The following is a 16,675-nucleotide window of genomic DNA, read 5'->3' as shown; positions in this document are numbered from 1 at the left end:
CCCCTTCCATGAAGTCCTGTATTCTGCCTTCTAATGCTCCTCCCACATCTGCCATTCTATGTTCTAAGGACCCTGCCAACTCTCATGGGTGGTGTTCTAAGGGTCCTTCAAGTTCTGAAGTTCTAGGTTTCTGTTTGAATCTCGATGGCTTTAAAAGCTCTCAGTGATGGTCCAGTCATCATCTTCTGTCCCCTTTTGCAAAGGTGACCCCGGACACTCAGTTTCATCAGCCGCTTGGGTGGTTACTGTCCTTCTCTTCATCCCAAGGGACAGTTCAGGCACCTTCCAGTTCCCATCACCATCCACTGGTGTGCCCTTGCCTTGAAGAAGCAGGAGGGAATGAGCGGGGTAATGCCTCTCCAATATCTAAGGAAATAGAAAGAAACATTTTGCCTGCTGTCCTTTGGGCCTGGAAGGCTCCTCCTCCTCTGCTCTGACCTCTGAGTCTCCCTTCAAGTCCTGGCTAAAATCCCACCTTCTACAAGAAGGCTTCGCCAATCCCTCTTAATTCAAGGAATTAAGTGTCTCCATTAATTATCTCCTATTTATTCCGTAGAGAGCTTTTTCGTACAAATTTTGTTTATTTGTTGTCTTCCCCATTAGACTGTATGCTCCTTGAGGGCAGGAACTGTCTTTTGCCTCTCTTTGTATCTCCAGCACTTAGCCCAGTGCTTGGCACACAGTTGGCACTCAATCAATGCTTGTTGACTGGATCGTAGCCCCAGTGTGCTCTTCCCTGTCAAGGCCACATTTCTGGAGACCTGAGTTCAGTTGTGGCCACCACTGTTGAGGAAAGACATTAACAAACTGGAGAGTGTCCAGAGGAACGCAGCTGGGAAGGTGAAGGGCCTTGGGTTCATGACACACCAGGAAAACAAACTGAAGAAGTTGTGGCAACTTAACCCTCAGATGAGAAGGTTGGGGCAGGGGTGGGGTTGGGGGAGGGTGGAAGCCCGGTGACTGTCTCTGAGCCTTTCCAGCTGGCCATGAATCAGAGAGATGAGCTTTGTTCTCCTGGGTCCCAGAGGTTCAAAGCAGGAGCCACCATGGCCTCCAGTACCATGTCAGGAGAAACTTGCTGCCAGTGAGAGCTGTCCTGGAGTGGAATGGGCAGCCTGGGGAGGTGGTGAGTCCCTCTCCTGGAAGGGTTGAGCCTTGAGTAGAGTCTGCAGTTTGCAGAGGGCAATCTTGTTCAGGGTGGCTGGGCTGGTCACCCAGACTCCTTCCAATTCAGAGAGGACTCGATTCTTTGATTCTCCTAAGAAGTACATTTTCTGACAACCCACTCACAGTTAATACAGGTGGCTGATATTTACAGTGAACGGTCAGGCTTGCAAGATGCTCCCAGCCAGGCCATGGAGGAAGACATGGGATACATTCTTATCCTCACTGACAGATAGGGAAACTGAGGAGCAGAGATGCCAGGTGACCTAGCCCTGCTCATGAGGCAGTAACCATCCGAGGGCCTGCAAACTTCAGCCTGGTTGTCTGTATACTGTACCACCCTGCCTGGCTGCTGTGGCTGGAGTCACAAAAAGGAGGTTTTGGCTATGGTGACCTTGGTGCCAGGTGTTGAATCCAAGGGGCTGGGCAAGGGAAGCCTTGTTTGGTGAAAGGCTGGGTCTAGGTTCAAGGAGGCCAGGTGGCCATGGGGGGTGGGGGAGCCACCTGCTGCTAGTTTTTCCTTGGCACATTTTACTAGCTTTCACATACTTCCTGGAGGGTGGGGGAGCTGCTGGGCAAGGACATCAAGATAAGATTCTGGGAGATAAAAGTCCTGGCATTCGGGGCTCCAGACTTTGCTCTTTACCTCTCTTTTTCTGCTCTGAGGCTGGCCAAGAGAATCAAACCCCAGCTGTGGGCAGCCTGAGGGTGCCCCAGCATTGCTACATCTGCCTGCGTCACCCAGGGGCCAAGCACTGGCAGCACAGAGCTAGAGGAGGCCTGGCTGTGGGACCTTGGGCCTATGCTCCCTGCCCCTCACATGATCCAACTCCTCCCCACAAGGGGTGGCTTCTTCAGGACCTTCTGAGCCCCTGCTCTGGCCTGGGAGCTGAGGCACAGTGAGGATGGCCCAAGCTGAGGGGCCTTTAGAAGGTCCGGAACAGGCCAGTGAGAGGAAGAATAAGAAACCAAGATGTTTCCTGGTATTCAGGAAAAGCCCATTCCCCTGGCCTGCAGCTCTTGCCCCCACCTCGGTGTACCTCATATATATTACCTGTGTCCAAGTCATCTCTACCCCTCTCCCCAATGTCTGAGAGAGTGTGGCAGAGAGGAGATCACTCCAGGACACCCTGAGTTCAGGGCCCTCCACTGACCCCTATTTGTTGTATGACTCCGGCCTTGACACTTGACTCTAGCCCTAGGCAATTCTCCAAGGCTCTAGGCTTGGTGAAGGGAGTTTCCACACCAGGAATACCTCACCCTGATGAACTCACAGGTCTAGAATCCCCCCCTTCCCTCTTCAGATGATTGGGAGACTCACTTGAGATGAAAGGGCTCTGTGAACATTACTAATTATAGCTGACATGTATGGACCATGCTAAGTTTGCAAAGTGTTTCATGTGCATTCTCCTGTATGTATAGAGAGATGGATGGATAGATAGATAGATAGATAGATAGATAGATAGACAGATAGACAGACAGATAGATAGATCAATAGATAGATCGATCAATAGATTGGATAGATAGATAGATAGACAGACAGACAGATCAATAGATAGATTGATCAATAGATTGGATAGATAGATAGCTAGATAGATAGATATCTTCATTATAATAAATTAATTTGTTGCATCAAGTTGGATGGAATGGGAATATTTGAGAGAAGCAACATGGTGGAATAGGGGACACTGGGCCTGGAATCAAGGAGGCCAGGGTTCAAATCCCACCTCAGACTCTTGCTAGCTGTGACTCCTGGCAAGTCACTGACATCCCTTCATCTCTTACCTGAGGGGGGACTCACAGTCCTCGAGGGTTCCTTTCAGGTTTCAGAATAAAGAATGAACCTATCTGTATTTTAACCTACGACCCATGGCCACAGGCTTCCTCCCCGTCCGCCCCCTTTGTATTTCTCTGCAAATTAGACGTTCCTTGTGGCTCCTGAGCCTGGACAAAATCTGATGGTCAGACATTTAAGGTGGTGGTCCGCCTTTCAGGAATTTCTGGATCCAGCCACCAGATGGCAGTGCTCCCTCATATACTTAGCGAGAACGCTGAGTCCAGGTAAGCTGCAAGCCCACTGTTCCCTGGGACTGGGGCTTCCATTCCTATCTCCAAGAGCACGGTGTGCTAGGGATGGAACCAAGGCAAAGTATGGCCCAGAGCCTTGGCTAAGCAGTCAATAGGCATCATCAAGTGCCTTCTGTGTGCCCAGTGTCTGGTGTGAGGCAATGGAGATCCAAGGACCAAAGTGGTTTCCTTCTGTCCTTGTTCTCAAGGAGCTCCAGGATCTGAGGCCTCCAGCTCCAGGTCCAGTGGTGGCCTGTATCCCACACCTCCTGGCCTCCTCATGGGTCACAGTTCAGACCACTGGCCCCAGCTCAAGATCCCAACACTCAGCCTCCAAAGAAAGTCCTTTAGGAGCCAGAGGGGCTCTGGGCAGAGAGCAGAGGCAGCTTGTCATGCTGCAGATAGGAGGCTGCATTTGGTGTCAGAGGTCCTTGCTCTGCCACTCACTAATGGGGGGACCTTAAGCCCAATAAGCTCTCTGGGACTCAGTTTCCTTCTTTGTGAAATTAAGACATTGGTCAGATGGTCTTTGGGCTCACCTAGTCTGCCGTCTTCTGACCTTTGGCTCTCCTGTTGGGTGGAGTTCAGATCCACAGCCCTTGAAAGCATCCATCTGATGCTACCAGTTTGGGCACCAGTGCCTGCTCTGGGTTCCATGATAAGATGGGAAGATAAGGCACCACCTCCACACTGAAGGATCTTTCAGTCTAAGAGGGTACACGCATGCCTAAACCAGGGTAGAATGGGACCAGTTCATGTTGTTCAGCTTGGTGGTTAAAACTCTTTGCACTCTGGCTCCTGACTGATTTCCAGACTTATTGCACTTCAGGCCCCCTCACATACTTCATGTTTCAGTTCAACTGGCCTGTTTACTCTTCCTTGTATGGAGCACACCATTCCCCACATTCGTACAGGCAGGTACCCATACCTGAATAATGCTGTCTCTTCACCTTTACCTCTGAGACTCTCTAGCATTCTTCAAGGTTCCTGTCTCTATCTGACTAATAAGTATTCATCCACTTGGCTTTTCATGTGTGGATAGTAAATTCAAATTCTTTTAAGTGATTAGGGATTTCATTTGGGAGGCTCTGCAATGACCTCTCTTTAATGCAATTCAATTAGATTCAAAAGGACTTCTTATTCAAGGAACACATTATCATGGAATTGTATGATGGAAAGATGAGATGGGCTGGTCACATGCTAGCCTGGTGGTCCACCAGCATCCTGGTGATGTTAGCAGAAAGCAGGAAAGGCATCAAGGATGGTGGGTGGGCAATGAACCTTTGGGAGGTCGCAGAGAAGAGCTGCATGGGCTGGCAATATGGGATCCATGTGACAGAAAGAAATGCCCACATTCCTGAGGTCACTGTTCCTTCAGAGAGTGTCTGAATATTGTTGGCAAGGCCCTGGGCACTAGGGCACGAGAGTACACCCTGCCCTACAAGTCGAAGGGCGGGGATACACAAGAACGCACGTGAGTAAATACATCGAGTTGATTGCTGTAGCCAGCCCAACGTCCTCCACAAACATCTGGAGATCTCACCATCCATAGGAAGTCTGGGAAGGAGGGTCTCTGACACTAAGGTGGAACTCTGCCCATGATTAGTTTTGTAGCCTGCCAGAGCTGGTGGTGATGCTCCCCAGAGGCAGTGGGAGGGAGCCCCTAGCAGGCATAACTGCTTATCCCAGCCCTAAGCTCTTCTCTGGCACCTTGCCCAATGTAAAAATAAAAACAAAGGTTCAGACTATGAGTGTCACTGAAGTCTGAGGACGAGAGCCCCCCAGGGTGCTGGAGTGAACAGAGGAGGTTTCCTGGAGGAGGAGGGGCTAGAGAAGAGCTGAAGGGGGGATGGGGAGAGTGCCCCATTGCCTCTAGGATGAAGTCCAAATACCTGAGTCTGGCATTTGAGGCCCTCCAAATTCTCCTCCCAGGCACATGAATGACCTTCTCTCATTAACCCGGGGCAAGATTCTTCATCACTCAAATTGAGGAAATTACAGGAGCAAAGCCAGGTTGGCAGAGGCAGAACATTGTGTGTGTGTGTGTGTGTGTGTGTGTGTGTGTGTGTGTGTGTGTGTGTAGACTGAAAATCTAGGTGAGGGCAGATTTGGGAGGACTTTGACTAACAGACTACTCTTCCTAGTAGCCAATGGAGGGCCATGGAAGTTTCTTGAGGAGGAGCATGGTACGACCCAAACTGCTTAAGGAGAAGTGATGAGCAACCCTGCGTAAGCCAGATTCAGAGTGGAACTTGGAGGGAGACTGAAATCTCCCCCCCCCAGCCCCCAGGGCCACAAGCTTGAGAAACCCCTGGGATGGTGGGGTTTCTGTCTGGAGGAAACATTGGGTCCAAATATGTGCTGGGGATCTCAGCCAAGCATTCTCATCCATAAACATTTATTGGTGCTTACCGTGTGCCGGGCCCTATGCAAGGTGCTGGACATGCAGGGAGAGAAGTAAAGCAGCCCCTGGCCTCAAGGAGCTTCCATTCTGTAGGGAAAAACCATGTGTACAAATGTTACGAACCTATCCCAGCACATTCACCACCAAACCCGGCATCCTTCTCGAGGCAAGCTCCCTACCTCAGTCTCCCCATCATGTTTAGGCATTTCTGGTTTTGGCTAAACCCATCAGTTAGAATGCTAACTGGGCCATGGTCTGGGGCCTTCCCAAGGAATGTCTCCTGGCTTGGGGGTAGAGCCAAGTCACTGTCAAGGTCTGCATTCCTGACATAAAGGGCCAGGCTCTTTACACCTTCACAAACACACACACACACACACTCACATTCACACACACATATATACTCACACACATACACACACTCACACACTCACATTCACACACACGTATACTCACACACACTCACACACACAGACACACACACACACATATATACTCACACACACTCATACACACACAAACACACACACATTCACACACACTCACACACACATATACTCACACACACACACTCATACATGCACACTCACACACACTCACACACATATATACTCACTCACACACTCATACACACACACAGACACACACACTCACACACACACTCATACACACACAAACACACACACTCACATTCACACACACATATACTCACACACACACACTCATACATGCACACTCACACACACTCACACACATATATACTCACTCACACACTCATACACACACACAGACACACACACTCACACACACACTCATACACACACAAACACACACACTCACATTCACACACATATACTCACACACACTCACACACACTCTCTCTCTCCCTTACACACACACACACTCACCCCTCCATACCTCTTTCCTACACAATGTTTCTGGTCAAAGGGCACCCACAGTTTTAATGCAAACTCATTCAAAGGAAGGAAATGTTGTCTGATCATTAACCATTCTGTTCATTGATCCACCTTCCCCCCTTGCAACTGGGAAAGAGGGAAAACTTGCCAAGAGGAGCCAGTCTTAGACTCTCACCTTCCACTGTCTTGTGGACAGCGTCTTCTCACCTGCCTTCTTGGCTGGCTCATCATCCATATCATGCCTCCTCACTGGGGGTACTCATCAAAGTTTCTGGCCCTGCCCTTCCTCTCTCTCTATTCTCTCTGGCTCGATCTCTCTGGCTCTCTCTGTCTGTCTCTCCATCTTTCTCTCGCCTCATCAGCTCCTTTGGGTTCATTGATCATCTCTGTGCATGCGATTCCCAGATCTAGTGAACCAGGAGGACTGAAGAGTGATAAGGCAAGATGCCAACCTTGAACCTGGCCTCACTGTCTTGGGAGAGCTGGATGGAGGGGAGGTAGAAGGAAGCTTCGTTGTTGCCAATGCAGCCTCGACTTAAGAAGTCGTGGAGACAACCTCATTAAGGGAGCCTCTGATTGGAAAGTAGTAATAATAAAACAGCAGCTAATGCTGCACCAAGAGATTCACAGTCATCATCTCATTTCACCCTCATGATAACCCTAAGAAGTAAGTGCTGTCATGGTGCCCGTTTTACAGATGAGCAAACTAAAGAAGACAGAGGTTAAGTGATTTGCCCAGGGTCACCCAGGCAGAATTTGAACTCAGGTCTTCCTCACTTCAGGTCTGGAACACCAAAGGGTGGGGAGGCCACAGAGTGAGAACAAGTGATGAAAGATGTGTAGGGTAGAAATCACCCTCTATGGAGTGACAAAAACAGGAGCCTCCCAGGAAGAAAAAGCATAGTGGGTCACTATCCGTCCCGTGGGAGGGGATGTCCTCATTGTTAGACTCCTTTACTCACTCCTCTCTTTGACTCACCCCACATGCCAGGGCCCTCCCCTGGATCTCTTGGCATTTAATTCAGTTCAGCAGACATTTCTTAAGCCCCTACTGTGTATTAGGTATGGTGCCAGGCTCTGGGAAATAGAGACAGAGACCCTGCCCTCCAGGAGTTTACATTTACTAGGAGAACACCAACAGGGCATGCAGACTCTGACGGCTTATCCCTTGTTCTCACCAATCATGACCAAGCCACCTGCTTTTCTGATCACAAATGTCTCCAGTGACATCCTCAACACTTTTCATCTACACAGCTCTTCCTTGGTAATGTCCCAAGCTGGCCCTTCCATTGCTCAGGGACTTCTTCTTTTTCTCTTCTTCTTTTCTTCTTCTTCTTGTTCTTGTTCTTCTTCTCTTCTTTTCTTCTTCTCCTCCTCCTCTTCCTCCTCCTCCCCCTCCACTCCTCTCCTTCCTTCTCCTCATCACCTCTTCTATCATAGCCCACCAACTATCCCTTTCCTGTAACTTCCACCTCTTTGAGAAGAGAAACTTTTCATTGCAACCAATAAAAACAGTCAAATAGACCAAATTCATGCATTGGTGACATCTGAAAATCTACATCTCATCCCCCACAGACAGCTAATGTTTCTGGTGAAGCTGTCTAAGGGCTGTCTTTCAGACTTTAATGCTTGAATACACACACACACACACACACACACACACACACTTGTGTGTGTGTGTGTGTGTGTGTGTGAATGTGTGTGTGTGTTTGTGTATGTGTGTGTATAAATGTGCTTTATCTGAACAGCCTTTTGGAGGCTGTGCTCTGCTGTACACAAGAGACATTAAATACCCATTAAAAAAATCTCAACAGGCACTAGATTCATTCCAAGGTATGTGTATCTCTTAGGGATCACTGGCTAGGATTCTCAGGCTTAGAGAAACTTTTAAAGGTGGCCTCTCAGAGCTCATATTCCAGGGAGAAATGCCATGTGTGTGCCCTGAGTGTTTCTGAGAGGCATCTTTCCACTCGAGGCTTAGCTCCGATGTGCAAATTGATCCTGACATTGTGTCATCAGCACCTCCAGCTCAGTCTCAACTGGGGAGACACCCCAGGCACCAGTTGTGGGCTCCTGCCATCGTCTGCTAAAGATAGCCAGCCCCAAGTGAGAGATCCTCACTAACATTACAGGCTTATTAGAGGAGTGATGACAGGTTGTGGTGGGGGGACCTGGAGAGGAGCCCCCAACTGCTACTGTCCATGCTGCCGTTTGTGCCGAGTTTGGTCAGCTGTCCTAACAACCGGGAGGACACAGGATCTACACTCCCCCACCCAGGATCAGCGCTCTCACAGCCTGTCTCCAGAGGTGTTCTGCCCAGCTAAATCTTGGATCCCTCAGCCCCTTTGGGACCATGGATTAAGGCAAGATCGCCATTCTTTATTGCATTGTAGGAAGACTTGGTCCCAGTCCCAGAGGAATGGGTTTATTTTCTTGGAAACCTTTATGCCCACACATTCCCCCATGCTGGTCTCTTGGATGACATGGTGTAGGGAGAAAGAATAATAAGTAACAAAGTTAGAATTTTTAAGGCAGTTGAGAAAGGTTTTTGTAGCACTCCATGCTTTCAAAAAGAGTAAAAAGTAGGTATCTGTTACCAAACTTCCATCTTCTCCATCCAGTGGGAATGGATGGGCCCGACAGGGAGGCCCACAGTAAGTGAGGTTGAACAGCAAAGTCAGTCTCTGAGCCGTGGGCTGGCCGGGCCTCGGGGCCCCTTTCTTGACCTCACAAGGGCCTGAGTCAGCCAGTGCCTCCATGTCCCTAACCCATCTTACTCTAGGTTTTCAAGTTGCCCTTTGGTGCTCCCATTCTGTTGTTAACAAACTACCCTTCATGTGGGACCTCTGTCTGGCTCCTAGAAATTCCTGTGCCTTGATTTGGTATTTATTTATCTATATACATGTTTTCGTCCCAAAGAATACAAGCTTCCTGAGGGCAGGGGCCATTTCATTTTTGCCTTTATGTAACATCTACCAGCTCCAGGGTGGGTGAAAGTGGTTCCCTGAAGAACAGCTCTATGATACTGCATACTGTGTAGATAGAGGCAGCCACGATCCTTAATTGAAAGAGGGATCTCTGAGGCTGGATGCCGAGTAAGGTGAAGAGACTTCAGTGAAAGAGAGGAAGGAGGGAATTAGAGGCTGGGAATGGCTACCAGAAGTCCCCAGAGCCATAGACCAGTGGGCAAGACTGGCCTCCCAGTGTCCCATGATTCCCAGACACCAGTAAGAGCAGATCATTCTGGGGACATCATTGTCTCCCCCATTGAGCTGAGATTTTATCTTGCCCCTTAGTCTCAGAGATCATTTAGTATTATGTGTTCTATTATCTAATCTAATCTGTGTCACTTCCCTCATTGCTATTCACTGTTTGCTCCATAAATGTGCTTGCTCAATATGCAAGATCATTTTATGTGTAAGCACCATTTGGTGGAAGACAGCCAACGTGCCTGTAGAAGTGACCAGTCATGTTTTTCCTGGTCCTTAAAGGGGAGCAACATAGGACAAATATCTGAAGTGAAACGGAGAGCCGAAGATAGGAAAGCAGAGGGGTGACCACTTGGCCAGCCTTGTCCTGCTTCCCATCTGCTCCTCCTCCAGCAGGGTATTCCAGTGATGTCATCTTCCTCTCGCTGCTTTCCACCAAGCTGGCAATCCCATTCTCCTGGCAATGGGGAAAAGCCTCCATTTTGGAAGAGAAGCCAAGCCAGCTCCTTCTTCCTTTCCCACCTGGCTTTGAACTCTTTCAGACTTCTCCATCATGTATCCCCATGACAAGTACCTTCCCTCCTTCCCTGACCTTTCCATTTCCTTCTGTATATTGTCTTTCCCCATTAGATTGTAAATTCCTTAAGAGTAGAGGCCGTCTTTCTTTCTCATAGTTGTATCCTTAGCACTTAACACAGTGTGTGGCACATATTAGGTGCTTAATAAATGTTTATTGACTCATTGACTGATTGACAGATGGGGTGGGTCAGATCTCAGAGCAGATATTTATCTCTCCATGCAAAAGGTGAGCCAGCTAAGGCAAGAGAGTGGTTATCTATACTGCATTGCTCTCCTTAGCACCTAGCCCAGAACCAGTCACACTGTGGGCATCTGTTGAGTTGAGTCGACTAGACTTTATCTCATAGGTCTGCTCTATCTCAAGGAAGCCCTATGACTCAGGAAATTTGCTTAGGATCTAGCCACCAGCTAAGACATTCCTCCAGGTAAGATTAGGGGGAGCTTAACTCAGAGTGTCATCCCAAAGGCAGAGTCCAGGCTCCAGGGGGAGGAGGAAGGTAGCTCAAGTGTGGAGACCCAGATTGAGGCACCATCTGTAGAGGATGCAAAATAACCCAAACCTTGGGATTGGAGGAGCTGGTCAAAAGAGGGCTAGGAGACAGGAGAGAAAAGTCAGCCATTATTGCCTTGGCCAAAGTGGTCATGGATAGTTTTCTGGAGGAGGGAGAACTTGTTGGGCCAGTATTTAGAAAGGTGGTCCAGCTGGCCATTAGAGTTGGATGTGATCATTTGTTCAATTGTACCAGATTGGCTCCCAAGAGTTAATGGGGCTTCTCCAAACCGTGAGCTCCCATACAATGTCTTACATTCACATGGTGGATGTTCTCACATGTTGAACATGAAACAGGTACATCTTGGGTTTTTGGATAGAGTGTGAGCCTGGGAGCCACAAGGACCTGGGTTCAAATCTTCTTTATAGTATTTGTCAATTGGGTGCTCTGGTCATACCACTTAACTATTATAAGCCCTAGGCAGCTTCCTAGGGTTTATGTATTGAGTCATAGGCTGCTTTCTGTGTGGTGGCAGGGGTGGGGAGTGCCCCTAATGGATCACACCAGAGAAACTGTTTTCTATATCATGCTATGAGTATGGGGGTGGGGTTGGAAGAGGACAAAGAGCTAGACTGTTCTCCACCAACCTTGGCCACACCAACCTCAACTTAGCTGTCGCTCTGGACTTATTTTTCTGGATGGGGAAGGATGAAAGGGAGAGGAAGAGGGAGAGAGAGGAAGATAAGCAGGGAGGGAGTATAATAGGGAATGTTGGTCAAAACCAGGCAAAGACAGAATGAAAACTGCCTCCAGAAAGCCCAGTGGGGCCTCCAGCCCTGCACTTCTACTGCTGATGCCTGGACCTGGGCAGCCTGGGGCTGACAGCACCTGCCTCAGGTTGGCACTCCTCTTTCCTTTCTAGCTTTCATGGCCTAGCAAAGACCCCAACAAAGGCTCAGGCCAACCTTTGTCATTATAAATAGATGCTCCCCCTTTCTCTGGGAGTGAGGGCTCCCTGCCTCAGGTTGTGACATGGTGCTGTGCCAGGCATCAAACAGAGGGGCACTGCCCCTCCTCCTTTCTTTCCTATGCTTTTAGCACATGTGTGAGCAAGCCCCAGTAGTAGGGGGACCTGCCTGGGAGACCAGGGGGCTTTAATGAAAGGAGGGAATGAGCAGTTTGGGCTTCAGTTCAATGACAGGAGGTTAATTGTCCGACTGGCGCTACCCAATTCAGTGCCCAGGGTGATAATCATAGGGTGGGATCTGAGCTGCTCAGCTAATGGATTTTGGGGGGAATCACACACTGCATCCTGCAGTAGATTGCTCTGGTGATTCATGGGAAGACATTAAGTCTTCTCCCCCTTCTCCACCACCCCCCTCCAGTAAAAGAACCAGCTGAGCTATTCACTCTCATCAAGGAGTGAAAGCTGCTGAGTTGTTGGATCTCAGTCAGCCCTAGGGATTAGCAAAGGGTCCTGGGGACCAGGACAGACAAAAGGTGTACTTACTCCTGGAGATATCAGGTGCATGAGAAAGATCTGAGACCTATTTGGGCCAGTGCTGAGTGCAGACAGTTCAGAAAGGTCTCTGACCTGGGCCATTGGGCAGGAAAGCCATAAAAGTCACCCTTTCCCTCTCTGATCCCCCCTTCTTCCCCAACCCCACCCCCAATCTGCTACTCTGCTCTGGATTCTTATCTCCTTTGGTTAAGGGACAGAAGAAATCCAAGTGAGACCTGGGAAGAGTAATACATTTGAAGAGTGTTCCTGCCATGTTCTCTATGCCTCAAATGGTCTTCTTCCTTTTCCTTTTCCTTGGACCCCAACCCACCCTTCTGCCCCCTTACCCACCCCTCCTCCAGGGCAGAGAAAGCAGCTCTGGGAGGACGCTCCCAGTTGGAATAGCTTTGCCCCCCAATGGTGGACTGTGTGTCTGTGTCCCAGGACCAGACCAAAGAAGAACCAAAAGACTCATTCCCAGAGCACTGACCACCAGCTGAGGAATGTTTGTGGTTCACAACTAGTTAAACCATCAACAGAAGCATGAAGGGGTTGCTATTAGTGTTTGTGGAGGGAGTGCTCACAAAATACTTGACGTCTTCAAAGGTCTCCCCCCTAAGGTATGAGAAGTTTGAGTTCCTTCTGCACACAGTAGATTTGATGAATATTTGCTGAAGTTACAGTCCTCTAAGCAGTCCCATGGGATGAGAAGGCTTGTGAATGGAACTGGGAGAAGGCAGTGTCCTCAGGAATATGATTGCAACCGTCAGCCGAGTGTTCTGGGTAGCTCACAGATGGCTCGAGACTGTCCTCCATCCATATGAGGGGATGGGATGGGATTCCTATTCAATGCTTCCATGCTCTATCATCTTCATGAAGGTCCTCTCCCTCCACTGGTACAGATCACAGCCCCTCTGCTTTGATCTTTGGACCAATGGTGTTTGGAGGCTGGTCTGGCTGCACAATCCATCCCCAGTGAGAAGAGCATTGGAGTCAGAGGGCCTGGGTTCTTTTTTTTTTAACTAAATTTTATTTTACCAGAACATGAATACAAAATAGAGAAAAGAAACAAAAACTTATCATAAAGTTAAATATTAAAACTTAAATATAAAGTAAGAAAGAAAAAAAGCATGTCATGTGCACAGCAGAACATAGGAGAGGATCCAAAATATGTAACAATAAATTTTCATTTCAAGAAAGCCTGTGTGATAAATAATACACCTTGTGTTGAAATTGTCCATCTTTTCTTTGCTTCCTTGTGTTTTCTTTTGTTCTCTGCTGTGCACTTTGTAACTTTGTTCTTTTTTTCCCTCCCCCTCCCCCCAGAAGGCTACAATATAATTTAGATATGTGTCTTGATATATACATACACACACAGATATATGCATACACTTATACATGTATACATGCGTATATAGACATATACTTTCCCAAACATAATCTACTCCCGCCTCCTCTACTTTACTTCTACCCGCTACATCGCCTTCCTATTACTTGTCAACCCCCCTCCTCTACCAACTACCTTGCCCTCCTATTTCTTGCCTTCCCCCCTCTAAGGATCCCTCCCCTATCCCCCCATTCCCATTAATCTAAACTCCCTTTACCTATTCCCTCATTCTCCCCTCTAAAAACCCCTCCCTTGTCCTAATCCCTCCCTGTCCTCTTCCCCCTCACTAAACCTCTACCATTTTATTTCTTCTAAATTTAGAAGACTTTCATACTCTTCTAAATATATATGTATTGTTCCTTCTTAAAACCATTCCTGATGAAAGCAGGTTACCAGAACTACCAGCCCTCCTCCCCTGTCTAAATCCTCTGTATCCTTTTTTCTTGCACCTCTCTTGTATAAAATAGTTGCTCTTTTTAGCTATTTCTAAATGGTTTTACTTTTTAAATTCATATCATAGTCAGGTTTATCTCCCTCTTTCTTATAAGCTCGACAATTATTATTAAGAATGTTAGATATACATTTTACATTTTATATTATATAGAAGGTAAGCAGTCTGTTCTTATGAATCCCTTATAGTCAGTCTTTGGTATGTACCTCATATGTCTCTTAGTTCTTGTATGTCGAGTCTTCTATTAAGTTGAGGATTTTTTTAACAAAGTCTTGAAAGCCTGGGGGTTTGTCAAAAGTCCATTTTTTTCATTCAAGATAATACTGAAATTTAAAGGGTATGATATTTTGGGTCGGAGCCCCAGTCTTTTGCTCTTCGATATATTGTGTTCCAAGACCTGTGGTGCTTTAATGTTTCTGCTGCTAGGTCTTGTGTAATTCTAATTGTGGCACCATCATATTTGAATTGTTTTAATCTTGATGCTTTTAATATTTTATCCTTGAGCTGGGGATTTCAGAATTTGACTATGATATTCCTGAGTTTTTCTCATAGGATCTCTTTTAAGTGGCCTTTGATGGATTTTCTCTACTTCTACTTCCCTACCTTGTTCTAATGCTTCAGGACAATTTTCTTTGATTATTTCTTGTATTATTGTATCAAGATTCTTTTTTTGATCATGACTTTCAGTTACTCCGATTATTTTGATATTTTCTCTTCCTGATCTATGCTCCAGATCTGTTGCTTTTCTTATAAGATGTTTCACTTTCTCTTCTGTTTTTTCATTATTCATGTTTTGTTTAATTATTTCTTGATCTCTTACAATTTCACTGGCTTCACTTTGCCCAATTCTAATTTTCAAGGTGTCATTTTCCTCCTCGAGATTCTGGATCTCCTTTTCTAATTGTTTGAACTTCCTTTCATAACTTTCTTGTTTTTCTTGGATTATTTTTATTTTCTTTTTAGTTTTTCCTCCATCTCTGTTATTTGATTTTTAAATCCTTTTTTTTTAATCTTCTATAAATTCTTTTTGGCCAAGTGACCATTTGATGTTGCTCTTTGGGGATTTCTTTACTTCATTGTCCTCCTCGGAAGATGAACCCTGGTCATCTCTATTCCCATAATTAGGTTTCTATGGTTGGATCCTTTCTCCTTTGCCTGTGCATTTATTTTGTGTAATAACTTGATTTTTTATAATCACCTCTAGCCCTGGGGTATGGGAAATGGTGCCTCTTGCCCCAGATCTTCAGTTCCCTCTAGCCTGGAACCAAAGCCGAAACTCCAACCTCCTATAAGTGCCCACAGCCAGGGGCTTTCTGCCCCACTGCTTCTGCACTCACCTGGCATGTGCTGGTTCCTTCTCACCCCCACTGCTCTTTGGAGCACAGCTGGGTCTGGTGTTCCGCATCAGGAGATGTTCCCCCAATCTTCCTGGGCTCAAACACATAACTCCCCTCACTATCCCATGGTGAAGAGTTCCAGTGGCTGGGGCTGAGGCAGCCTCTCAAAACAACTAATCCCAGGGCTTGCCGCTTGTGGTTAAAATGGAACCTAGCCTGGAGGTGTTTACATCTGGCTGGGACAAAACCCAGTCCTGGGGTTCTTCTTCAGATCTTCTCAGACTGTCCCTGGAAGATCCTGGTTGTGCCCCTATTCTTCTTTGTCTCCACCCCACTTTGTTTGCCCTAAGGTGCTATTTTAATTCTTTTGTGGGGGAAAATCTTGAGAGCGTGGAATTTTCTGACCTACTCCACCATCTTCCCAGAATCCTCACTGAGGGCCTGGGTTCTAATCTTGCTTCTGATACTTCCTGTGCAACTTTGAATGAGTCACATGGCCCTCTGCACCTCTGCTTCATACTTTGTGAAATAAGCAGGATGGGCTAGGAGCCCCTGAAGGTCCATTCTAGCCCTGGTCCTTTGATCCATTGAGTCAAGATTCATTGGGGGCTGGTGTATAGATGGTGGGACCCAAAAGATGATGGCTCCTACTGGCCAAAGGGCCCCAACAGCTTTAGGAGTTCTGCTCAATAACTCAGGTCTTTCAAAGCACTTTCAGGATCACAAATAGCCAGGGTGAGGCTGTTCATACCCATTATACAGATAAAAAGATTCTGGGCTGAAGGTTCTTTTCACTGCATGATGCTGTGTCTCACTGGGCCACATGGTCTTGTGCTTCCTACAATCAGCATTTATTAAGCACCTGCTGAATGCTGTGCATAGACTCTGGGACATGAAGACAAAAACATGAGAATTCTTAGCCTGAAGGAACTTACCTTCTCTGGGGCATATGCCCACCTGCAGGGCATTCTTTGTCTCTCCCAACTTGACTCAGTGGGTCCTCAGATGATGGATTACCTTTTGATAGAATGGCAGCCTCTTGAGAGCAAAGAATGCTTCACAGTGTCTGGCATTCCCAGAGCTCAGCCAAGGGCCTATATCAGGCACTTTAATTGGTGCCTGTCAATCAATCAATTCATGGTTGATTGGCTCTTTCATGAGTTTGGAGGAA

This window comes from Trichosurus vulpecula, chromosome 6, assembly GCF_011100635.1.
Source record: "Trichosurus vulpecula isolate mTriVul1 chromosome 6, mTriVul1.pri, whole genome shotgun sequence".
Taxonomy (NCBI): domain Eukaryota; kingdom Metazoa; phylum Chordata; class Mammalia; order Diprotodontia; family Phalangeridae; genus Trichosurus; species Trichosurus vulpecula.
This window is presented reverse-complemented; position numbering follows the sequence as displayed.